General features: G+C 47.2%; 1 pseudogene; it reads right to left on the bottom strand.

The window, feature by feature from the left end:
- The window catches only part of LOC131588505 (zinc finger protein 208-like), a 911,601-nt pseudogene that overhangs the window by 281,823 nt on the left and 602,671 nt on the right, over positions 1–27,107 (bottom strand).

Genomic DNA, 27,107 nt, shown 5'->3' with positions numbered 1-27,107 from the left:
GAAGATGGATTTCCGGAGGAATTACTTTACTTCTCATTTGTTTGTCCTGATATGTCGGACAATAAATTCAATTAATTTCCCCAAGTCAGGTGTGCTGTGCCCGTGACCAAGGATTGAACTGTCCCCACCCTCATCCAGACCCCCGAGCCTTCCCTTGTGTGTTCTGCTCCCCGCCCGGGACAGGAAGGAGAGTCACAGAGTTTTGGCCTCGCTCCGGCATAGCCCTGCTCCATCCCGGACTCACCCGCAGCTCGCAGCGCCCTCAGCTCCCGGGCACCCCGAGCTCCCGGCGCTTCAGCGCAGCGGCGCTTCCTTGGCCTCCTGCCCGGGCCGGGCCCAGCGCCGGGGCCGCTCCTCAGCCCAGGCGAACGAGAAATGGCGGAGCTCAGCCCAAGGCAGGCGAGGCCGTGCCGTGTGCAGAGCCCGCCGCTGGCTGCCATTGGCTGCTTCTGCCGTCACTCGTGGCTCTGGCGCGCGCTGATTGGGCAGAGCGGGGACAAGCCCGGCCCCGCTGGCGCCCCCAGGGCGGCCGTGGGGCAGGAGAGCCGCCATTGCCGGAGCGTCTGTGCGGGCCCGGCAGCGGCGGCAGCAGCGGCCGGAGCCCGGTGAGGCGGCGGCGGAGCTCGGAGGCGGCCCCAGCGCAGCGTCCCGGGCACAGCGCAGCCACCTCCGGCCTCCCGACACGAAGCGGGACGAGCCAGCGCTGCTCCGCCACCGCCTCCTGCCGAGGCCCCAGCGGCAAGGAGACCGCGGGCAGCCGCTCCCGCAGCGCCCTCAGCCCAGGGCCAACACGGGCCGGCCACGGCACAAGCCACCCGCCACAGCCCCCTGCCGCCCCCTCCCGGGCCCGCAGCGAGCCCCGAGCCCCCGCAGAACCGAGCGCGGCTCCCACCTGCGATGGCCGGGGCCGCCTCCGAGCTCCGCCGCCGCCTCTCCGGTTGTTATAAAAGAAATTACAATTTTGACAGCTAGGTCCCTTGGGTTAATGGCAGTTTAATTAAAAATTAATACAATTTAGTAAATTGAATAGTAATTTGATATAATAAAAGAATACAGTTTAGTTAAAGAATATCATTTAGCAAAAAATTACAATTTAGATCTATAATTTGCCAGGAATTAAGTATGATTAAAGCATAAGCAAAACCAACCGGGTTCCTCACCCTGCCTCATGTACAGAGCAAATCACTTCAAGCTAAACTTATATACTGTATGCTTATACATATTCATTAATGCTTCCCATAACTTTCCTCCTATTTCCGATTTTTCTGTCTTTATGTCACTTTTCTTCACAGTGCATGCTTCACTTGTTGTTAGGGGGTCTTCAGTTTTCTTTTGGGGGTCTTTTGGCGAAGGCTTCTCCTCTTCCTCATTGTCCTTTGGATAACCTTACAGGTTTGTGTGTGCGTACTAAGCGTTGTGTTATGTTACTCTACTCATTAGCCTGATATTTAGTGATTTTTAGGCCCAATGCTTAAAGTCGTTCTAATTTTGTCCATCTCAAGGCCGTTTTGGTCATGAGACATCACTTATCTTCTAAACTACATCCTGTACCTCAATTTTAACATGTAACATCTGTAAAGGGATGCATCTGTCTCGTAACACTGATTCTTTTGGTTGCTTCTGATAATAACTTTCCAAATAGTTACAATTTAGTCAGCACAAATCAATTCCATTTATTATAATCCCCCATTTCTCTTTTTTTTTTTTTTTATTTATTGGTGCTTTTTTTTAAAAAAAACCATAAACTTAAATCTTAATTTTTTTATCTTCTCAATAATTTCATTTCTTGCATTTACTTTATTTTCAGTTCTAATTTTTTAACATTTTTCATGCTGTATCAAGCTTTTTGCACTCTCTTTCAAATTTAGTTAACTTTTTTTTTTTTTTGAGCTGTTATAGTTTCTTTTCGTTCAGTATTCCTTGAATTACTGAATGGATTAGTCTAATAAGGCATGAAATTATACAAAATAGAAACAATAATCTTAATATAAAACACTATACCATAAATTTTAACTTTTTCCACTAAGTGCTTCTAAAAAGGTTATCTCACTAATCAGTCTTCAAAATAAAATTGTATTTTTGAACTGGTATATATATCTTTAGCAATTTTTGTCATGGCTCTTCTATAATCATTTATCTTTATACAACACTCAGATTTGTTAAACTTTCTACAAACTTCCCCTTCTTCAGCTAACAAATAGTCCAGGGTAATTCTGTTTTCATAAACAAATGCTCACATTTGTGAATGTTGCTTGGCCAGCAGCTTTAGGGCAGTAGAGGTGTGGTTTGAAACAACTTTAACTACTGTCTGCAGCTTCATGAACTGATTTAATAGATAGATTTGGGTTCTGTATCTCTAAGATCCATCTGCAGCTCAAGTGGCTGGGTCATCTCTCTGCAGGCCATTTGTCTTCATTTCTGGTTTCTTCTTGCTTTTGGAAAGTCAAGGTTCAAGTCTCTTTTATTGTTATTTAATGTTTCATAAAGTGGTGTTCTTAACATATTGCTCCTGGACCTCGAAGAAGGAGGGTCATGTAACTCTTAAGATACAGGTTCTTCTCCACCTTTGAGGTAATTCACTATATGCTCTTTACTCACAAATTTAATATATTCCATCAGGGGCTTTCCATTTGTTACTTGTTGTACCTGGTTGTTCCAAATAGAATTTTAGGTCACTTATGGATTGGTAAGGGTTAGCTCCAGAACTTTTATACCAGCACAAATCAACATGGTTATCCTACAATTAGTTTCTTTTTGTCATTCTCTAATATCCAGCAGGAGTTTTTGGTGGCCAGGTGTTAGTATTGTTATCTGATACAAACTGTTTTAATTATTTGATGATTCAAAATTTATCTTCCAGGTTATTTTAATGTCTTGGAAGTTTGAGTAAGATTTCATTTTTAAAATTGGTCTGGAGCTAGACTCTCACTTTCCCACAGCTATTTTTTTAGCTATTTTAAGTCTTTCACAAATTTAACATTTAAATAATTTTAATTCTATAACTACTTCTTGCATTAAACCTACAGAATGATTTTAGTTACAGTTGGCCAATCTCAGTTGCTATACTGCTGTTTCAACTGTTCACACTATTTATTCATTTTGTCTAATTCTTTCCCTGAGATTTTTTTATACTTTTATAAAATTACAGTGATTGTAACAGGCAGCATTAACATATGGATGTGCCACAAACACAGATTTTATCTTGTTTTTGCATTTGTCATATTTGTTTGCATTTGTCACATGGATCAGAATTATTGTGATTTTGTTTTTGCATAGTTTGTTTGCTCATTGTTTGCTTTTGTGCTGCTTGTTTTAATATCGCTTGTTTCTTTCTTTTTTTTTGGATTCTGTCCCATCCTGCTTTATGGTTTTGGCCAGTTGCCAAGGGTATCTTAATGAACACAGTGAAAATAATCCTCAGGAGTTTTCACTCTCTACCTTCCTCAAGGCCCCTTGGGCTGCAGCCAAGGGCCGAGGTGCCGCTCTTCTTGGTAGCAAAGTTTATACCCTGGGGTCTGGTCACTGACACGTTTGGTCTCACTGCTACCCTTGGCCTCATAAGGTTCCTATGAGCCACTTCAACTCTGCTTGTTTCAAGGATGGCACAGATTTCACAGCACTGTCTTACCTCTCTCTCTCTCTCTCTTAGTTATTTTTTTTTTCTTTTAATTTAAACTACTAAAGCTTCAGAGATGTGCCAACTACAATAAAAGTTACTTTTTACACAACTTCAGTTAGCAATTTATTAATAAAACTTTAATTAACAGGGGCTTCTTCTAGAAAAATTTTTGCTGTTAAATAAATAAAACATTTAGTCAAAACCATTTATATTTACTATACAAAATACTGAAAAACAAACATATTTTAAAAATACGGAAATTTAAGGTTCTGTGAAAAAAACCTGTGCTACATGTTTTTAACACTTATAATGCACATAACACAACTGTAACACACTATTTAGATACTATATATTCATAAAATGTGTTTGTGCTTCACAGACTCTAAGCAAGGCAGAATTTGTCTTTTGAATGTGTAAATATAATAAACCAAACCAAATTAATGCCAGGTTGTAACAAATGGTCAGTTGTGTTATATGTTAGAGTTCACTTGGCACAGCCAGCACTGCACACTTTTCAGTTAAATGGGATTTAGGTAATGCTGCTGTTTCTATTTCCAGCAAAATATCTTTAGGTGAAGGAACAGTTTTGCCTCTTTTTTTTTTTTTTTCCTACTGTTTAGTTTGTAAAGGATACAACAGATAACTCTCGCTTTCTTGTGTTTTAGTGAGGAATTTATCTTTCCCCCCACCCCGGGGAAGCTGCAGGGTAGCATAGTCGCTCTCTTCTTGATAAAAAGGTTCTTTTGAATTTACATACTGATTTAAAGCTTAACAAATCCAATCTTTAAATGATCCAAACTTTGGCCAATTCAAATTATATTTTCGGATCATTTTCTTTGTCTATTTAAACAAATAATAATTAATCATTTTCTGCTTGTTTTTCCTCTCCGGGATTCCCATGTATTCCCATGTATTCCATGTATTCCCCTAGATTGGAGTTCCTGGGTTTTGGCATCGAATTGTTATAAATTACTTTCAAATTTCCAAATAATCAATCTAATTGATAATATACTTTAATAAATTGGATACAAAATAATAAAAGAATACAATTTAGTAAAAGAATACAATTTAGTAAGAAAGATAAAATTTAGTAGATATATTTGTTGGAGTCTGAAATACAGACTGTGTGCCCTTGCTTTTAATGTTTAGTGCTGAGATCCAAGAAAACACTGAATTTCATATAATATGAAATTCATGAGCATGTTTTCATAGTAATACATGAAAACAAATGCTAAAGTTAGACAAGAAAGGTAGGTGTGTAGATTAGAAAGTTTCCTAAATCACTGGGTGAAAAAGTAGTTTAGAGAACAGGAGACAAGATGGAGGATTTAGGGTGTTGTCTCTTGTCCTTCTTCTTTCTTCTTCATGTTCTGCTCCTAGAGGTTTTTGGGTAGTAGTTAGTGATTGGATAGAAAATGCCGCAGTGCATCACAGAGGTGATGGGTCATTGGGTCATTAAGAAAAATAATATACGTGTCTATTGTTAATTGGGTAAAAATAGGTATAAAGATAAAAGAACTGCGTAGTTCGAGGCCATTTTGTGTATCAGACATGAAGTGTGCCACAAGGCCTTGTTTGTACCATCAGAAGAAAGAAATGTACCAAATTGCAAAGATTAACCTTGTAACCAGCCTGAAGAAACCTGTTAACTTTTGTAAGGATCCTGCAATAAACACGAGAAACAAGATTCTAACGAGCTCGAGAGTTTACTTCAAATAATGAGAACTGAGATAAGTGGAACTCCCCACGAGGGAGGATCCCGGGAGAATTCAGCCCAGAGGAGGCTGGGGAATTAGAGAAGAACTGTATTCACAGAGAATTCAGCCCAGAGGAGGCTGGGAGACTATAGAAAGCTGTATCTACAGCGAATTCAGCCCAGAGAAGGCTGGGAGACTAAAGAAAAGATATATCCACAGAGAACAGAGCCCAAAGGAGGCAAGGAAAAGAGAGACAGAGGTAACAAGTGGTGCCCCGTGTGAGGACAAACTCACAGAAGCTTCAATCAACACCTGCAGGATCAGATCACAGCAACCAGTTCCTGAAAGAAATCCGTCTGGAGAAAAACATCTGCTATCACATTCCGAAATTCCAAGGGCCCTGGACTCGGAACACTGGATTCTGCTGGTCGGTAATCTGAAGATAGCCAGGTCTGGTAAGCTGTATACAGTCTAGATAATGGGGTTGAATATTTATAAAGAGAGATTGTTTAAACCCAGGATTTGGGGGAAAATATAAATATGATGTTTAAAGAGTTAGAACCCCGGGAATAGGGGGAGATGAACTGCCCTTTCTGAAAGCGCGGGAAACCCAGATAATTCCCCAGCGGCGTGGTACCCCTGTCCCTGTCCCTTCAGAGAGCGTGGGGGGATGAGGGAGGAATGCGAGGGAAAACTGAACACCGGGAAGCTTGTGTTACTTCAGAAAGCAGAGTGAGCAGTTTGTTATATTGTTAGAGGTTAAAAAAAAAATTGCATGGAGAGATATGATGGTTTATATAGAGTCTTTTTAGAATTATTGCAGTTAGAAGAAATCGTGGGGGGGGGATGGAGAAAAAAAAAAAAAGTTAGAAAAGTTCCACGCTGTTTCTGAAGCCACGCCTTTAGAACAGCCCCCTATCCTGCACCCTCCATGCACGTCAGAGGAGCCAGAGCGAGGGAAGGAGCCTACCCCGCCCTCTGACGAATTTAATAATCCAGAGATGTTAGAAAAGGCTGGTAAAGGTGTGTCCGCCCAAGAGGGGACACGGAGGGGGGTATTTGCTCAGCAGGCGACCCCGAAAATACCCGCCCATCAGGCGGAGTTAGAAGCTGCCCAAAGAGGAGAGGCTTCAAAGAGCGGCGGGAAACGGCGGGATGGCCGCGCCGCGGAGTGACCCCGAGCAAAGGGGGGAAAGATTAGAGAAGAAAAAATATATTAGAATGCTGACATAGACAGACAGCGAAAGAAAAGGGGCTGGCCAAAGTTATAAAAGCACGCCCCGCAGGGAAAGCACTACCGTGACCCATGACGGGGAGGACCCGGCCCTCCGGAGGGGAGATTGGCGGTGTAACCCTGTCGAGCCGCGCATGCGCGTTCCGGCACTGAAGCCGAGCCTGTGGAGCTCGGGAAATCAGCCCGGCTGGCTCAGCCGGCAGAGCCTGAGACTCTTGATCTCAGGGTCGTGGGTCCGTTTTCTGGGACAAACAGCAGTCACCCAAAAAGGGATTTATCTCCTAAAAAGGAGTTTCTTCCTAAATATAAGTTTTTAGAGTTTTTTCTCAGATTCAAAAGCAGCCCGGCGCGGACGGGCTTGATAGCACACAGCAGCCAGAAACGCGGTTGCCATGGCAACCACCGGTAAAGCAACTCAAGCAACTTCGATGAAGCTACAGAAAGCAACAAAACAAAAGAGAAAGAACAGAAAGCTGGACACCTCAGAGAGGGATAAAAAAGAGAGAGTTTTAATTGGACAATTCAAAAATTAGAAGCTTTGCAAATTGTATTGTTAGTAAATCAGCAAATTGTTGTAATCATAATTGAGTTTTAAAAAGAAGTTTCTGTTGAATGAAGTGCCTTCAAAAATAGATCAAAAAGTTTATAGATATTTTATAGTGAAATATATATAGATGTTGTATTTCTAATAATATCTGCTGGTTTTGTTTTTACAAAATAGCATGGAAAATGATATTTATACATCCCAAGAAATTTAAAAGATTTTTATTCTGTTTCAGTATTCCTAATATATGAAAGTTTTGAAAAGGTTATCTTCTCTATACATCTACTGATAATGTAATACTGTATCATATGGAGTGATCATCAAGCATTATTACTGTAGTTACAGTCAGTTTCTGCAAAAAGCATTTCTTTAAAATTGAGTTGAAAGATCATATGATTAACCCTACAAAAAAAAGGATTAAATGACAAGTTTCTTTCATTTTTAACCTTTCATTTGAGTAACAGTATTGTGGAGTTAGTTTAATAGTTTTCAGTAATTTCAAAATTATGTTAACCATATATTACCCATTTGCTTGGTATTTTTTTATATAATTAGGCAGTTTTAATGTGAGTCCTTTTGTTATAAAAAAACATGTATAACAGCATATATATCAATTTGGATTTTGAATTTTAGTTAAAAAGTTAGACTTAATGTCTCTGAAAAGTACTACAAAAGCTGAATAGTAAATTACCAAATCTGTGGTGCTGTATTTTTTTTCTAGTGAAACTGCAGTCTAAAAATCCTTACAAATATAAACATATACCAAGCAAATTCTTGTTATGAATTGGTATTTTTAATAACATTTACAATTATTATGAGTTATTCTCAAAACCAGATAACACAGAATAGTGATAAATTTGTTACATCCCTATAACCTCTATAGTGAACCAATATTCCTATTATATTGTGTTCAAAGAAGTGTATACCAAGCTTTTAGTTGCCTTTTTTTAATAATAATAGAGTAAGATTAAATCATGTTTTCATCTGATATAGATTAAGTGTTAATAGAATTAATCAAAGTTAAATGTTTGTTTAAATGTTTGTTCACTATGTTTAAGTTTGAGTGTTTTTAAGTTAAGTTATAACTTTGGTATTTTTTAATGTTAAGTTTTGTTACTTCCTTTTATCATAATTCATTTCTAACAAGTTTAAATTTAAATTGCTTTATGTTTTATTGAAGATATTTGTTTAAATTGCAAAGTATAGTTATTTTCCTAAAGAGATGAAGATGAACACCTGCTTGTGGACAGAAGTGAATGCAGTCTGTGACACCTTTGACTTCATTGGAAGTTCTATTGTTTGTTGTTATATTATTATTGTTATATTGTTATATTGTTGATATATTGTTATTGCTATTGTTATAGCTTTCTTATTTTTCAGTGTTTTCAGAATTTTAAGAAGATGTACCATTGCTAAGGGTCAGCTGCCATGAGAGAAACTTCAGATTAAACCAACTGCTGCATGGTTTAATTAGTCTGGTACCTAAGGCTTCTGGTCATTTGCTTTACACAAATGCTTTTTAAAAGTTTGCTGTGTTTTAAGCATCTTATAGCTGTTATTTTTAAACCCCTTGCTTTGAGAATGAGTTAGGAGACATCTTTCCAGATGAGGCCTAAGGCTCTGGCCAAGCCTTGACTTTACCTGGATGGAGAATTTACCAATAAACCCAGAAGTTTTCTGCATCAAAACAATATTCAGGTCAATTTGACTTGGCAATTAGTGAATTAATATAGCAGCTGGATTTTACAGTGGGCTTGGAGAATTGTTATCCGGACATGATTTTCCAATCTTCCATTGATTTATCAGCTGTGGCAGACTCTGGGATGAGAGTATATATTTAGTACATTTAGCAATTCATATTACAGATTATTTAGATAAGTTTAATATCGCATAATATTAATTATGCATCTTCTTAATAAGTTTTTAATTTCTGTAAAAGTGTTATTTCCTATGTGTATACATGTGCAAGTGTTTTACTTTAATGGTTTTTCATTGTCATAACAAAAAACCAAATACCTTAATTATATAAAAAAAAAAGGGGGGGACCAAGGCTATGCCTCGGAAGTATAAAAACCTAATATATCTTAAATTTTTGAAAAAAGCATAAAGATCTTATATGTATTGCAAACAATTCTTGAACAGTCCTTTTTAAACAAGTCTTTTACGAAGCCAGTTCCATCAATTATTAGGTATTGTTCTAATAGTACTCAAGCAAATTTGAAAGAGATCTCTTAAGTTCTGGTCAAAAGTTCAGAAGCAAAAAGATTAAAAAATCTATTTCAATTAATAATTTGGAAGAAAGTGTATGTTTGTGTATTCACAAGTTCAAAACAAAAATAACTTCCTAGCAAAGAACATGAAAACTCATCAGCTGCAGAGACAAGCAGACAGCCCAAAGAACAGAAGAGCGAGCACGCAGATGTGAACTGTATCAAGACCACCGTTGACAGCAGAACAGCTTGGATCCAACATGCAAGAACAGTGAACTTTGAGTTTCATGTAAAACAGTGGGAAAATTGATATTTTAAAGCCTCATTTGTTAAAGCATGGTGTGAACAGTGTCAAGATTCAGAATCTTGCACGAAAGATAAAGTCCTTGAATATGAAGGTGAATCAAGTATCACCCTTGAACTGTATCATTTTGTTGATCACTTTGTGATGCAATTTCACCTGCATCACTTCTTTTAGTTAACTCAAAAGAAAGTATACCTTATCTCAGAAAATAGATTTTTGTATAACATCCAATTTTTCTGTGTTAAAACAGAATGAAGATGAGATAATGAATGTTATTCCAAATCATACTCTATACAAAGAAGCAACATCTTAGTGTAATCTTATATCAATCTTAGTTACACCTGATTGTGAAGAGTTTGACTTTTGAAATTTTAGATAGAGATTTATAACAACTCAGCTTTCAATTCAAGTAGCTTCAGCAGAAACTTTAGAGCAATTAGACAAATTAAGCTACTGGTCAAGTAAGCAACCTAGATCTATTCCTCTAGTTTTGAGTAGTTAGTTAACTAATGTTCAAAACTGGAGGCAGAGCGCTCTGTGGAACAGAGCAGCAGTTCTGTTGTTAGTGCATAAAGCATGAGTGAAGGAAAAATAACCCTTCTTGAAAAGAAATCAAAGAAAAGCTTTGAGTTGATTTTTTTTTTTTTTTTTTTTTTTTTAAAGAGAGGGGCAGATGTTGGAGTCTGAAATACAGACTGTGTGCCCTTGTTTTTAATATTTAGTTCTGAGATTCAAGAAAACACTGAATTTCATATAATATGAAATTCATGAGCATGTTTTCATAGTGATACATGAAAACAAATGCTAAAGTTAGACAAGAAAGGTAGGTGTGTAGATTAGAAAGTTTCTTAAATCACTGGGTGAAAAAGTAGTTTAAAGAACAGGAGACAAGATGGAGGATTTAGGGTGTTGTCTCTTGTCTTTCTTCTTTCTTCTTCATGTCCTTCTCCTAGAGGTTTTTGGGTAATAGTTAGTAATTGGATAGAAAATGCCGCAGTACAGCACACAGGTGATGGGTCATTGGGTCATTAAGAAAAATAATATACGTGTCTATTGTTAATTGGATAAAAATAGGTATAAAGATTAAAGAACTACGTAGTTCAGGGCCATTTTGTGTATCAGACATGAAGTGTGCCACAAGGCCTTGTTTGTACCATCAGAAGAAAGAAATGTACCAAATTGCAAAGATTAACCTTATAACCAGCCTAGAGAGACCTGTTAAATTTTGTAAGGATCCTACAATAAACACGAGAAACAAGATTCTAACGAGCTCGAGAATTTACTTCAAATAATGAGAATTGAGATAAGTGGAACTCCCCACGAGGGAGGACCCCGGGAGAATTCAGCCCAGAGGAGGCTGGGGAATTAAAGAAGAACTGTATTTACAGAGAATTCAGCCCAGAGGAGGCTGGGAGACTATAGAAAGCTGTATCTACAGAAAATTCAGCCCACAGAAGGCTGAGAGACTAAAGAAAAGATATATCCACAGAGAACAGAGCCCAAAGGAGGCAAAGTAAAGAGAGACAGAAGTAACAATCCCACACCCACCCCAAGACTCCATCCCCATCCTACTGGTGCTGACGGGATTAAAGGAGATAAAGAGGAGATTAAAAAGACAGAGAGGAGAGAAAAAGAGAAGTTTAAATGGAATTTAAATATGAAAGAAATGCATATGTTAGTGACTGCTGAGAGTTCAAAGGGAGCTGAAGGGTTTGTGAAGGGACAGGAGCCCGTGAAGGGCTCAGGAGCTGCTGCTGCCGGGAGGGAGGAAATGCACCAATGGCTCCCAGCAGAGTCTGTGCTTTGAGGCTCTTTCCCAAACAGCTGCAGGAGGGAAAGCAGCTGAGTTTGGAGGAAGAGTTTTCTGCTGAGGTTTCCTGTTTGGAGCTGTCACAAGCTTGAGCTGCTCAAGGGAAAGGCGGCTCTGCTTCCAGCAGGGCCCAACTGCACGGGAGCACAGCTTGGTTCCCTGGCCCTGAGCCAACGGGCAGCAGCAGCTTCTGTTCCCTCCTGGCTCTTGTGTCATTTCCAGCAGCACAAGACACACCAAGAAAAGCTCCTCCAGAACATGCCATGATCAACACAACCTGATTTCATTGCATGAAGGAGCTCTGACAGTCCCACGGGCTCAGGTTTGTTTGTCAGTCAACAGAGCAGGGAAAAGCACAGACACATTCCCTGCACAGGGAATTCACAGGAGGAAAGTGCAGCGCTGGAGGATGTGCTTGGATACAACGTTCCCACGGCAGTTTTGGGGATAAAATGGTCAGGAGAGAGAAAAGAAAAAGTCCTACCAAGGGTGGGCTGGGGAGGGCTGGTGCTTCCCGGGAGGCTCCCGAAGCTCAAGAGGACAAAGCCCAGACCTTGTCCAAGCTCCGAGCTGGGTCTGAGCCAGAAACCAGGGGGTGGCAGAGACATTGCTGCTGAAGGGCTTCAGATTGCCAAAGCTAAAGTGTCCAGTATCAAGGAACAACTTGAGGTTACGGAATTCCCAGTGCCCACGTTCCATCCCCTCATTTCAAGCTGAAAGCAGAGCTCCACTTGTGACTCCGCTTTTTAATAAAGAATGTCAAACTTCAACAAAATTCCCTTAGAAAGACCCCATGAAGGTTCACACTGTGAGAGCTCACTCAAGGCAGCCCCAACTCCTACCCTGGTTCAGTCCCTGTCAAGCCCACTGTGCTTTCCAGCTGCTTTGCTCCAGCTCCCCCCAAATCACCATGAATTCCACTGAACTGAACCAAATCCAAGTCCTCGTGGTTCGGGACAAGGGCAGGGAGAGGTCACTCAGGGATCACTATCAGGGGCACAACAGCCCGACATGGGGAAATGAACTGAACTTAGGACTGAGCAAATCAGACCAGGAGAATGAGGATTGAAATCAATCTTGAGAAACACCTCCTCCCGCTCCTGAACTTTTCTGTCTGGGCCGCTGCTCGTGGGGCACGGAGAGGGGCCCGGCCGTGTCCTTCCAAACCTCCCTGGGAATCAGCCCAGAGCCCTCAGCCTTCCTTGTGCCCATCCCCGGGGCCCCTTGTCCCTCCCAATGGCTCCCGTGGCTCTCCCAGTCCATCCCAGCCTCTCCCAGTCCATCCCAGTCACTGCCAATGACCCCGCCTGTCCATCTCGCCCCTCCGTGGATCTGCCGCCCCTCAGCCAATCAGAGCGCGTCTCTCCGATGACTCATCAGTTGCCGGGCAGATCCACAGAGCCGAGAGCCCCGCGCTGGACTCGGCCTCCCAGTGCCGCGCACTTCATTCCCAGTCCCTCCCAGTGCCACCACAGTCCCTCCCAGTGCCACCACAGTCCCGCCCAGAGGCCCCAGAGTCCCTCCCACTCCTTTTTAGGCAGTCCCAGTCTATTCCTAGCTTTTTCTCTCTTCACTCCCAGACGTCCACACTCTCTTCCAGTGTCCCAGTATCCACTCTCATCTCTTTCAGTGCCACCCCAGGCCCTCCCAGTCCATTTCCAGTCGCTCACAATGCCACACCACTCCTCACCCATCTCTCCCAGTTCCCCCAGCGTGTCCATCTCGCTGGTGCCCTCGAGCTCCCAGCCCGGCCCCGGCCGCCTGCTCTGCTCCCTGATGGATTTCTCCCCTGCCCACATCCAGCTGAGCTGCTCCCAGGGCCAGCAGCAGCTCTCGGGCCACGTGCTGGCCACTGCCGTGCTCCCCAGCGGGGACTGGAGCCAGCAGCTCCTGGTGCTGCTGGAAACCGCCCCCGGCAATGCGGGCTCAGCTCCAGCTGCCAGGTGGAGCACGTCAGCCTGGAGCACCCCCTGAGCCGGCACTGGGGCACGGCCCGGCCCCCACAGCGCCGGGGGCAGCGGGGGAGGCACTGGGGGGGCCCGGAGGGGGATTGGGGTGTGCTGGGAGGAACTGGGAGGGAGTTTGAGATAGACTGGTTTAAACTGGGAGAGGGGTTTGGGGGTCAAAAATGGCTGAGAAAAGGATTAGAGGATGTTGGGGAGGGTGGGATGGGGTTCTGGGGGTCCTGGTGGACCCTGGGAGGGAGTTTGGGGGTGCTGGGTGTCACTGGGAGGGATTTGAGTGAGCCTGGGGGAGCTGGAAGGAGATTGGGGATTGGAAAGCAGGGATTGGGATGAGGTTGGTTGTGCTGGGAGGAGACTGAGAGGGGACTTGATGAGTCCTGGTGGGGCTGGGAAGGAACTGGGAGAGGGTTTGGGGGTCCTGGGGCAGTGGGGGAAATTGGGAGGGGGCTGTGGGATCCTGAGAGGAACAGGAGGGGCTCTGGTGGGTCCTGGGGAGGCTGGGAAGAGACTGGCAGTGATTTACCAAAACAGTGATTTTGAGCCAGTATCAATATCAATCTGTTAATGGACAAAGAACCTCTCCAACAGTTTAAAGTTACAAAGTGGATGTTTAATCACAGCACTGGGCGAGTGCAGGAGTCACCCCTTAATACACACTGTAAGTCGACAAAAGATTCCAGTGTCTATTTACCTTCAAATGTCTTAAATATGCAAAATACTAATGCATATTAATACTAATACATATTCATAATGCTAACACTTCCCAATCCCCCTTTTGGATTAAAGTTCATGGTAATGAGATTAGAACGTCGTTATACCTGCGTGGTGGGCTCCCTAATTTGAGGAGGGGGTTATTTTGGCAAGGAGGGGTCATCAAGAGATGAAGGAAAACCGCTCTTCCTCACTCTCACCTTTCTGCCTTTACAATGGTTGACATTACAAGTGACATTTGGTACAACTCACATTTCCTCCCTTGTCACTTTTCAGTGGGTTTCCAGATGTAAGGTCTGTGATCTTCCTGAACCCGTTGATCAGTTTCTCTTTTCTCATTATAAGCACAGCTAAACAAACATACAAGGACAAGTCATTTTTTACCTAAGTCTGAGATTCATTATCTCAAATCCTGCTTCTCACTTAATCATTAACTCAAACTACTTCCAGCAAGGCCTATCACTAGCTAAGATCTGTATTTTTTCTAAAATACCTATTTTTTTAAAATTAGTGACTCCAAAGGAGGTTTCAGAGGGTCCTGGGTGGGCTGGGGAAGACTGGTAGGATCCTTGGAGGGGCTTGGGGTGTCTGTGAAAGGTTTTGGGGGTCCTGACTTCTGTAGACCCTCCAGGGATGCCGTGAAACACTGCCCACAGAAAGAGGCTGACGGGGATTGGAGTTTCCGTGTTGGGCTTTGTCTTCCTGGAACTGGGGCTCGGCTTCTGCCTGAGCAGGAAGGTGAGGGGGGGTCCCAGGGGTCGTATCTTCCCCCCCACAGAGCCTGTGTGCTCCCCCTGGGCCCCCCAAGACCGGTGTCACCCCCTTTTCTCTGCCCACACAGCTCCTGAGGCAAAAGGTTCTCGAGGATTGAAAGTCAACAATTCCCATTGTCATTCTGTATTCTGTTGGATTTTCATTCCCCTGCTTTCATCCAGGTGCCCACAGGGAGCCAGGAAGATGTGGAGCCTCCCAGCCAGGTGTCTTCCCAACACGGATCACCAGGACCACGGATCACCAGGGCTCTGCCCAACGGGGGTCACTGGGGATCATCCAACGCCGATCCTCCCATGGGGGATGGAGCTGGAGCAGCGCACGAAGCTCTTCCCGCACTCGGGGCACTCGCAGGGCTTCTCTTACTGGTGCCTCCGTTGGTGTTGGGTCAAGTGAGAGCTCTGTGAGAAGCTCTTCCCACACTGGGGACACTCGTAGGGCCTCTCCCCACTGTGGATGCGCCGGTGGACGGTGAGGGTGGAGTTGTGCTTGAAGCCCTTCCCGCAGTCGGGGCAGCGGAAGGGCCTCTCCTCTGTGTGAATCCGCTCATGTTTGAGGACATGGGAGCTGGTCTGAAACCTCTTCCCACACTGGGGACACTCGTAGGGCCTCTCCCCAGTGTGGATGCGCTGGTGTGCACTCAGGTAGGAGCTCCATCCAAAGCTCTTCCCACATTCCAAGCAGGTGTAGGGCCGTTCCCCTGTGTGGATCACCTGGTGTCTCATCAGGTCAGAGATATCTCTGAAACTCTTCCCACATTTCCCACACTCGTAGGGTCATTCCCCAGTGTGGATCATCTGGTGATTCCTCAGGCTGGAGCTCTGGCTGAAGCTCTTCCCACATTCCCCACACCCGTAGGGCTTTTCCCCAGTCTGGGTCATCTGGTGCTGGATCAGTTGGGAGCTGTACGTGAAACCCTTCTCACATTCCAAGCACTTCTGAGACTTCTCTCTATCATGAGGCTTCTCCCCCAGCTCTGAGCTCCGGCTGGATCTCTGGCCGTGTTCCTGGCACAGGGGGGATCTTTCCTCCTCGCAGCTCCTCAGGCTGGATTTACAGCCCCTTCTCATGCAGGAGCTCCAGAGCTTTTTCTCTGCCTCCCTGCTGACATGTCTTGGGAATAAAACTCCTGCCTGTGGGGAAAAAAACAAGCGAGCACCTGAGGCTGGGGATTCCTCCTTACCCCAGATCACTTCAGGAGGTCACCCCGAATCTAGTGTCTGTAAGAACCTCCAAAACACCAAGATTCAGCCAAAACCTCCTCCAAAACAGAAAGATCCAGCCAACATAAAAAAACAAAGCACCAACATTTAGCCCAATAAAGCTCAGAAACACCAACATTCAGCCCCATGAAAATCATCGATCCCTGTCCCCATTAACTTGCTGCATATTGGGGGGGGGGGGGGCCTGTACGGTCCCCAGATACAGGGAGAGGTGGAACCTTGTACGACTTCCTCTTTCTGCTCCTCCTCCCCCTCCTGGGTCCCAACTCTTCCTCACACTCCTCTTCCTCCTGCTATTCCTTCTTCTCCTGCACAACCCCATTTTCACCATTTGACCGTTTTGCTCCTAAACCCTGCTTCTCCTTCCCTTCTCCTCCTGCCCCCAGGCCCAGCACCCACTGCCGCCTCCCTCTTCCCCCCCAGTCCCACAGCATCCCACCGCAGGGGCACGGATGGAGCTGGGCCAGCTCGGCCTGGGGCAGCGCTGGGCTCTCGGCCGCTTCCGCCCGCACTCGCTCCCCACTGCAGCCGCTCCCGCCACCACAGCGCGGGGGGGCCCGGCCTTGGCGCTCCCCCCTCCCACCTCCCCAAATTCCCCTCAAGGGGGGCGCCAAGGCCCGGGGGGGAGGGGCGCAGCTGGGCTCCAGCTGGGGAACGCTGGCAGCTGCGGCTCTGCCTGGACACTGATGAGTCATCAGCGCCGCGCGCTCTGATTGCCTCAGCCCTGCCTGAGCCCTGCGCCTGCACCAAGGGGGGACACCCTGCTCCAGGGGGGATGGCCCCAAAACGGGGGAACCCCAGCAAAGGAACAACAACAAAGGCTCTTTACAAACTGATCCCGTCAACCTCACTGCACATCGGGCCAGGGACGTGGACATAACGAAGTGACAGGAGGACCCATCAGCTGCACAAAATGTTATTAATTGATGACACAGACTGCTGCTCAGCCAAGGTCCTGCTAAATTCATCAACTTCCAGAAGAACAACAAAGACTTAACGCAGCCATCAATATCATTAGCTATACAAAAGTGGGGTGCATATCAAGGGGGTATGTAGGAGGTGCATTGGGAAGTCTGTACCTCTCCAGTACTTCAGCCAATGGGGAAAGGGAGAGGGAGATGTGACCAAGAAAACTAGGGTGAAAAGGAGGCTGTGTCTGCCAAAAACAGGAGAGACACCATGGAAATTGTCCCATGGCCTCTCCCTTTTTTATAAATGAAATTACTTTTACAGGACTCCTCTTTCTTCCTTGTGGACAGAAACATCTGGGGATGTCAATTTTTCCACACACCTTGGGGCTCCTCCGCAATTCCTTCCACCGTCCAGGCCGGCGGGCACTGAGTGCAGCTGAAGGTGCCTCACCCAGTTTGGGGGATCGGCTCCCTCGGCTGGCGGCGGCACCGGGGATTGATTGGGTACCCGAGAGTGAGCAGGAGACAGACGAGGGACGGATCAGGGGGGCTCTCAAGAGTCAGCAGGGAGAGAGCACTGAAAATCTCAGCAGTGACTCCAGTGGGATCTTCGGGGAGTAAACATGGCAGGGCACCCAGGGAGGGGACAAAAGGGAAAGCCACAATGGGGTCCCAGCAAAAGAGATGAGGATCCCAAAATATCTCTCAAGGGTCCCTTGGGAGCATGTGGAGGTCGTTTGCACATTCTCCCAGAGGGAATTAAGGACATGGACACCCAGGGGGGCAAGAAGGGAAGTCCAGAAGGGATTTAGACAAAAGGGGATGGATGGTGTTGGTGTGCTGGGAAGGGATTGGCTGAAGGGGAGTGTGCAGGAATGTGCTTAAGGGAAGAAGCAGCAGGAGGAATCTATGGGGTAAGAAATAGGATGATGGAAAAGAGGAGGAAGAGAAAAAAATACTGAGGATTGGGATGTTTTTCAGAAGGGTCTTATCCTCAGATTTTCCCAGCTGACTCAGATCCTTTGTATGCCAGTTTTCCAGGACAGGAAAAGAAGGAGGTCAGGATTTCAGGGGGTTTCTCTGAGCTGGGAGCGGCAGGAGCGGGCGCAGAGCTGCGGCACCGGGAGCACGGGCTGGGGGCCTGTGGGGAGCTGTGGGGCCGGGCCGGGGCTGTGGGGCAGCCGGGGCTCAGCGCCGGGCGCTGCCTGACCCCAGCACCCCCCGGGCAGGGCCGGCAGTGGCCCCCGGCCCCCAGGAGGCTGCGGGACGCCCCGGCCGCTGCCCGGCCCCGTGGAGCTGCCGGCCCTGCCCGCCGGGGGGGCCGCCTTTGGACACTGCGGCAGGACAGGGACCGGCTCTGGGATACGGGCTGGGGAGGGGAGCCTCAGCACAGCCAGCACCAGGAAGGAACAGCTCAGAAATGGGGATTACACCTGCAAGGATCCACATGAACTTTTAAGCATTTTGTGCTGGGTCCCTGGAGAAAGGAAGGATTTTGCAGAAAGCTCAGCAGCTGCCACACGATGAGCACCCACAGGCACTGAGGGGGGCTGCAGCAGGGCCACAAGAAGCCCCTGCAGCACTTGCTCACAAAGGCTCAGCAGCTGAATGCAGCAAGGGATGAGCAAAAGGCCAAGCTGAAGGCAAAGGCCATGGCACAGTTCCTACGGCCCCTGAGGGATCAAGCCCAGGGCCCAAGGGGGCCCCAGCACCCAGGGGACACCCTCGGCCACAAGCACCTGGCACAGGCATTGCCCTCCTGGCCAGGGGACAGCCCACCCAAACAGCCCCTGGCAAGGAATCAGCCTTCCAGCTGCAGGGCACAAGGACACTGCAAGCACAGACAGGAGCACCCTCAGCACCAGCAAGTCCAGCCCTTGATGGACACGGATTCTTAGCGGTCTCACAGCTCCCATTCCACCAGGGACCCACCACACTGCAGCCCTTGGGAACATTCAGGGTGGCTCTGGATCCAGAGGAGACCTTTCCTGATGGGCACAGGAGCCTCTCCATCCACTCGGAATCTTACACCTAAGGGGGGAAAATTGTTAAGGAATATTTTAATAATTAAGGCACTATGTGGGAAAGATAAGTGGGTGTGTTTTATTCAGCCACTATTAGGAGATGGGGGGGATGGGTTTGAAATGCAGGAATTTTTATTTGCTCACAATTGTGATTGTAATTTACTAGGAAGGGATTTGATGGCTAAATGGGAAATGCAAATTACTGTTGCAAAAGGTGATACAGAGGCTGGTTCTGTTGTACCTCTGTGTCAAATGTCTGGCAGAGCCACGGCTGAAGTGAACCCACAAGTGTGGGCACCCCAGGGAAATTGGCAAAATTAGATATGGAGCCTCTCCAAATTTCCCTCAAGCAACCAGGACAAGAGGTGTCGAAAAGCAATCCCCTGTTCCAAGGGAGGGAAGGAAGGGCTCACAGCCTGTCAGGGAGTCCTGCTCAAGGCACGGCTTGGGGAGCCAGGGATGGCTCCCTAGAATGCTCCTATCCTGCCAAACAAGAAATCCAATGGAATCCACAGAATGCTGCAGGACCCAAGAAGAAGAAATGAGATGATGAAACTGAGGCACCCCACACTCTCAGATCCTTACACCATCCTGAACCAGGTGCCCTCCTCACACTGCTGCCATTCACAACTTGATGCAAAAGATGCTTTCTGGGGATCTGCCCACTTCCAGAGGATGCAAACAGAATTCTGCCTTGGGCTGGCAACAAGAGGTAGAAGGGAAAATGCTCAAGACATGGACGGTCCTTCTGCAGGGATGCACGGAAGCACCGGCCTGACTGGGGCAAGCCTTGCAGGAAATATCAAAGGAATTGACCTCACCCCCAGGGACTGGCTTAATGCAGGATGTGGATGACTTGATCCAGTCAGGAGGACAAGGAGAAGAGGTAGAGGAAGCCTCTGTGAAATGGCTTCATTTTCAGGCAAAAAAACAGCTTTGAGTGTCTGAAAAAAAAAGAAAGAGGAAATGGTAGAGAAAATGATTAAATATTTGAGACCTATTTTGACTGAAGGCTTGTGGTGTATTGATTCAGAGAGGGTTCGGGGAATCTCAGAAATAATGTTTCCCAGGACTAAAATGGAGCTGCAGCAATTCTTAGGATTAATAGGGAATTATAGGAGCTGGATCGAGGATTCTCTTTTCCACCCAGAATATTGCGTGAATTTTTTAGCCCCAGATAGCCTCAATGTTATGAGGTGGGAATAAGAAAGAGAACAAAACTTAACAAAATGAAAAAAATAAAATGATTGATGCCCCAGCCATGGCTCTTCCAGACTCACAAATCTGAATTGGAAGGGAATATTAAACAGGCCACCCCTGAGCCTGCACTGAAGGCAACGCAGCAGCAGCCAGGGCTCCCCAGCGGGGGAAGCCCCTGGGCCTGCCCACAGATCCTCTGCTCAAATCCTCGGCCTGGCCACCCTCCTTTGCCATCTCCAGCCACTGCGGGACAATCCTTGCTCTCACTCTTGCAGCTTCAGCCCTTTCTGTGCCTGCCCTCGCCACAGCTGCTGGGGAAGGCACTGGGACAATTCCACTCTGCCTCTCAATTCCACTCACACTCTGCCCTGCCTGGGATTAGCTGCTGCCAAAATAGACCAACTTTAAAATAGCTTCAAATCTTATTTCTCTGGTCACACTAGGTTTCCTTTTGCCTTGAGGAAAGCAATTTTAATGTTTGTTTTAAAGGAATTTTAATGTGTGTTTTCCAGCACTCAGCAGAGATGTGTTTAACATCTCAACAGACTGGGAATAGCCCAAAAGATTCCCACCAAGATAACGACCATCAACAAAACATCAACACCCAGCAGCAAACATCAACCAACATCCACCCCAGACACTGCCCCAGGCACAGCTGGAGACACCTGGTCTGGAAAAGGCTGAGCAGGAAATCCAGGAGTGCCCACCTAATTCACATCACAGGCACAGAAATCCCGTGCAACAGGAAACCAAATCCTAACAACTCCACACCTTGAAACCAATGAACATTAAACCAAGGGATTTCTATGGGGTCAGACTGTATAAATTTAGGAAAAATCTAGTCAAACTCATGTGTCATGGAATGATTTTCTCTGCACACCCAGCCTAAGTGTGCATGAAATTATTCCTGTTGCACATCCTGGCCAGATTCAAGTAACACCGTATTTCTCTAAAGACATTGTGGAGAGTTTTTGCTTTTCACAGTTTTAGAGAAAAGATTACACCGTTAGAATAAATTTTCATAATAATTTTACTTCTTTATTGTCGGTTCTGTTTGGGCCAGTGGTGTGAGAATCACTTTTTAGTCCCAGGAGAATAAAAAGAAAACACTTGATTGCTTTCTCATTTTTGTTTTATATTTGTATGTGAATCTTAGTGATGACAAAATGATGGTATGAGTTTTTCAATGTTCACGTTTAAGCTGCACTTTGAAAACTAGAAGAGCTTTAAAGTTGGCACTTTAACATATAAACAGTTAATAAAATATTGTTTTAAAAAAAAAACAAAAAAAAAAAAAAGCAGATTCTGTGGGGGCCACGTGTGAGTGATGGGATGTCTGCCCTGGGAAGAGAAGCTTTGTTCCAGGCAGCCAGGAGAGGAGCTTTAGAAATGCAAATTAACACTGATCGGACAAAGCCTGCACAATGGCCCAGGGGCTTCCTGCCTGCAGGAGGAATTGGGCTGATTCTCTCTGCCCCTCAGCCCAAGCTCTGCCTGCTTGCACAGATGGAATTTGCACAGCTAAAGGCAGAGCCCATTGTGAGGATATCTGACTCTGCAGCAGAAATTGGTTAAGCTGCAAAGGAAAACAGAAAATGGAGAATGTTGTGAAAACTTCACTAAAACAAGTTGGGGGGAATCATCCCTGTCCCCACTCCAACATGTGCTGTCATTGTCTATGTTATATAGGGTGTATCATAAATAAACCCATTGGGCTTTATTTGCCACCACAAGTTCAGAGAAATCAGTTGGGAATTCCAAGAATGTGATGATTTAATGAGAGAAAAGCTGACAATTGATGCAGCCCTGGCTGGAGTGAAACAGAAATTAAAAATTAGGAAATAAACACAAAGAAATGCTTGACTAAAAGGGGGGTTGGACAAAAACCATACCCTGACACACTGATCCACAAGAACAAGAAAAGAGTCAGACTGCAAGATAAGATAAGGAGCCAGAATACACAAACAAGTTGCAAAGACAAAGGCACCACAAGATAAAGGAGATTCTTCAGACCCTAAGCCAGAAAGAACAGATTTAAAGTTCCAAAAGGCGGCCAGAGGAATGAAAGAGGCATGGAGTTAATTGTAATATGAAGGGAGGACAAGCAGAGTTAAAAAATGAATGTGTTTTAGGCATATCTTGTAAACCTAGTCTGAAAAAGATAAAACCAAATCAAAAAGGTGTGCATGCTTTTCGGAGGAGATATCCCCCATGTATCTCAGTGCTGAATAAATTCATACCTACTCTTATAACTACTCTGCGAGTTATAGAGCTCTTTTTATTTCGCATATCCGGAGGGAGCACCCAAAACTGGGGAAAAGATGAACAGCCACCAGAACAAATCCTGCAATACCATGGACCAGACCCCGGGAACCCTGATGAATTCATATCAGGTACCAGAGAAACCATTTAACATTTCAATGGGATAATTAGATAACAGGATGTCATTGAAATAATAACCAACCAGACAGCTCCAGCTCCTGACCTTCCTCGCAACCAATCCTCTCAGATGAGGAACACAACATTCCACCATGGGATGGGATCACATTATCTTTTAGCAGAAAATCGAGGCAGAGTTTGTGGAAAAGTTAAGTAACTCAAACTACTCTTGGCAGATAGATGGCAATGGAAAAGTAGTAAAACAGATAACAAAGGAAATAGCAAAGCAGCTCATGTACTTCTCCAAACGTGGAAAGGATGGGAATAGGACACAGTTTTGTGCTTCCCTCACAGACCATGGGTTAAACAAATGCTGTTTCTCCTCTCATGTGCTACAGCAACTCTCATCTTTTTACCATGCACCACACCTTGCTGAGTGCAGCTCATTCAGCAGCTGAGCAAGGGGATGCAGGTGGCAGCCAGGCCTCCTGAGCCACAAACGGCTACAAAAGGACAGAGAATGAGGGCACTGAGAGCAATCCCAAAACCAAAGAACACCCAGGAAGAGAAAACACAGGCAATGAGTGAATCTGCTTGGAGATGGGGCCAGGGACTTGCACATAAGGAAGGAATGGGAGAAATAATCAGTTACAGAAAATGTTACTAATCGACAAGGACTGCTGCTCAGACCAAGTCCCAACACACTCCTGAACTTCCAGAAGAACAAACACTTCCCAGAGCCAGGAATATCGGGTGTTATACAAAAAGGACATGCAGCAGGCGGATCGGGAAGGCTGAACCTTCCAAGCACCTCCGCCAGTGTTGGGCAAAGGGACAGGGACATGCGGCCGGGAAAATCAGGACAAAAACGAGGCCGCGTCCTCCAACAACTGGAGAGAGCGCACGGCAAATGGCCCATGGCCTCTCCCTTTGGGCAGCAATAAAGTCACTCGCACACCACTCCTCTGGCTCCTTGGGCCACACAAACCTCTGGCGCCGGGAATTTTCCCGCCCAGCCCCGGGCACAGCGCAGCCACCTCCGGCCTCCCGACACGAAGCGGGACGAGCCAGCGCTGCTCCGCCACCGCCTCCTGCCGAGGCCCCAGCGGCAAGGAGACCGCGGGCAGCCGCTCCCGCAGCGCCCTCAGCCCAGGGCCAACACGGGCCGGCCACGGCACAAGCCACCCGCCACAGCCCCCTGCCGCCCCCTCCCGGGCCCGCAGCGAGCCCCGAGCCCCCGCAGAACCGAGCGCGGCTCCCACCTGCGATGGCCGGGGCCGCCTCCGAGCTCCGCCGCCGCCTCACCGGGCTCCGGCCGCTGCTGCCGCCGCTGCCGGGCCCGCACAGACGCTCCGGCAATGGCGGCTCTCCTGCCCCACGGCCGCCCTGGGGGCACCAGCGGGGCCGGGCTTGTCCCCGCTCTGCCCAATCAGCGCGCGCCAGAGCCACGAGTGACGGCAGAAGCAGCCAATCGCAGCCAGCGGCGGGCTCTGCACACGGCACGGCCTCGCCTGCCTTGGGCTGAGCTCCGCCATTTCTCGGCAGCCTGGGCTGAGGAGCGGCCCCGGCGCTGGGCCCGGCCCGGGCAGGAGGCCAAGGAAGCGCCGCTGCGCTGAAGCGCCGGGAGCTCGGGGTGCCCGGGAGCTGAGGGCGCTGCGAGCTGGGGGTGAGTCTGGGATGGAGCCGGGGATGCCGGAAAGAGGCCAAAACTGTGTGACTCTCCTTCCTGGCCCGGGCGGGGAGCAGAAGACACAAGGAAAGGCCCGGGGGTCTGGATGAGAGTGGGGACTGTTCAATCCTTGGTCACGGGCACAGCACACCTGACTTGGGGAAATTGAATTTATTATCAAACATGTCAGAGCAAGAAAATGAGAAGTAAAGTAATTCCTACGGAAATCCATCTTCCCCCCAGCTCTCCCTCCTTCCCGGGCTTAACTTTGTGCCCCTCTCCGTCCCCCTCCCCGCCCAGAGGCACAGGGATGGGGGTCACAGTCAGGTCATGTCAGTGCCTTCCCCTGAGGGACAGGAATCCTTGTCCTGCTGCAGCCTGGGGTCCCTGCCAGGGGCCAGAGTCCCTCAGGACCAGGCTGCTCCAGCGGGGATCGCCAGGGGGATCCCCGAGTCCGGCCAGGAGCCACTTCCATGGCTCTGCAGGGGCTTCCCCCGGGCTCGGGGCCTCTCTCAGGCACCCCCTGCTCCGGCCCGGCCTCATTGCCCCCCTCACCCCCCCATGCAGCGAGTGCCCGGGCAGGGAGATCCACGATTTTCACGGGGCTGAATCTTGGAGTTTCTGAGTGTTATTGGGCTGAATGTTGGTGCTTTGTTTTTTTTGTGGGGGCTGAATCTTTCTATGTTGGGGGGGATATCAGATTTTTGGTGTTTTGGAAGTTTTTGATCTGTCTTGATGTTTGGAAGATTTTTTGGGCTGAATCTTGGTGTCCTGGAGGTCCTTCCAGACACTAGATGCCCAGTGACTTCCTGAGATGAACTTGGGAAAGGAGAAACCCTCAGCCCAAGGCTTTTTCCTTTCTTTTTTTCCCCCAAACCAGGATTTTTCATTCCCAAGCTGTGGTCAGATGGAGGAGGAGGAGGAAAAGCCCTGGAGATCTCACACAAGGAGAGGCTGCAAACCCAGCCCAGGGAGCTGTGAGGAGGAAAGATCCTCCCTCTGCCGGGAAGGTGGTCGGAGATCCAGCCGGAGCTCAGAGCAGGGGGTGAAGCCCCACAAGTGTTTGGAATGTGGGAAAGATTTCAGCCACAGCTCCAGCCTGCTCCGGCACCAGGTGATCCACACTGGGGAAAAGCCCTACGAGTGTGGGGAATGTGGGAAGAGCTTCAACCAGAGCTCCAACCTGAGGGCACACCAGGTGATCCACAGTGGGGAAAGACCCTATGAGTGTGGGAAATGTGGGAAGAGCTTTGGAAATATCTCTGACCTGATGAAACACCAGGTGATCCACACAGGGGAACGGCCCTACACCTGCTTGGAATGTGGGAAGAGCTTTGGGTGGAGCTCCTACCTGAGGGCACACCAGCGCATCCACACTGGGGAGAGGCCCTACGAGTGTCCCGAGTGTGGGAAGAGGTTTCAGACCAGCTCCCATGTCCTCAAACATGAGCGGATTCACACAGAGGAGAGGCCCTTCCGCTGCCCCGACTGCGGGAAGGGCTTCAAGCAGAACGGCCACCTCACGGTCCACCGGCGCATCCACACTGGGGAGAGGCCCTACGAGTGTCCCCAGTGTGGGAAGAGCTTCTCACAGAGATCAGCGTTGACCCGACACCAACGGAGGCACCAGTAAGGGAAGCCCTGCGAGTGCCCCGAGTGCGGGAAGAGCTTCGTGCGCTGCTCCAGCTCCATCCCCCATGGGAGGATCGGCGTTGGATGATCCCCAGTGACCCCCGTTGGGCAGAGCCCTGGTGATCCATGGTCCTGGTGATCCGTGTTGGGAAGACACCTGGCTGGGAGGCTCCACATCTTCCTGGCTCCCTGTGGGCACCTGGATGAAAGCAGGGGAATGAAAATCCAACAGGATACAGAATGACAGTGGGAATTGTTGACTTTCAGTCCTCGAGAACCTTTTGCCTCAGGAGCTGTGTGGGCAGAGAAAAGGGGGTGACACCGAGCTTGGGGGGCCCAAGGGGAGCACACACGCTCTGTGGGGGGGGAGGACACGACTCCTGGGACCCCCCATCACCTTCCTGCACAGGCAGAAGCCGAACCCCAGTACCAGGAAGACAAAGCCCAACATGGAGACTGCAATCCCCGTCAGCATCTTGCTGTGGGCAATGTTTCACGGCATCCATGATGCATCTGCAGAGATCAGGAACCACCAGAACCTCTCACAGAACCCCCAAGCTCCTCCAAGCACCCTCCCAGTCTCCCCCAGCCCACCCAGGACCCTCTGAAACCTCCTTTGGAGTCACTAATTTTAAACAATGAACAATTTTAGAAAAATTAGAGATCTTAGCTAGAGATCGGCCTTGCTGGAACTAGTTAGAGTTAATGATTAAGTGAGAAGCAGGATTTGAGATAATGAATCTCGGACTGAGGTAAAAAATTACTTTTCATTGTATGTTTGTTCAGCTGTGCTTATAATGAGAAAAGAGAAACTGATAAACGGGTTCAGGAAGATCACAGACCTTACATCTGGAAACCCATTTAAAAGTCACAAGGGAGGAAATTTGAGTTGTACCAAATGTCATTTGTAATGTCAACCATTGTAAAGGTGGAAAGGTGGGAGTGAGGAAGAGCGGTTTTCCTTCATCTCTTGATGACCCCTCCTCACCAAAACGACCCCCTCCTCAAATTACAGAGCCCACCATGCAGGCATAATGACATTTTAAAATCATTAACATGAATTTTAATCCGAAGTGGAGCATGGGAGGTGGTAGCATTATGAATATGTATTAGTATTAATATGTATTAGTATTTTGGATATTTAAGACTTTTGTAAATAAATAGACACTGGAATCTTCTGTCAACTTGCAGTGTGTATTAAGGGG

This window comes from Poecile atricapillus, chromosome 26 (genome assembly GCF_030490865.1).
Source record: "Poecile atricapillus isolate bPoeAtr1 chromosome 26, bPoeAtr1.hap1, whole genome shotgun sequence".
NCBI lineage: Eukaryota > Metazoa > Chordata > Aves > Passeriformes > Paridae > Poecile > Poecile atricapillus.
Note: the sequence above shows the minus strand (reverse complement) of the source record. Positions and strands in the feature narration are given on the sequence as shown.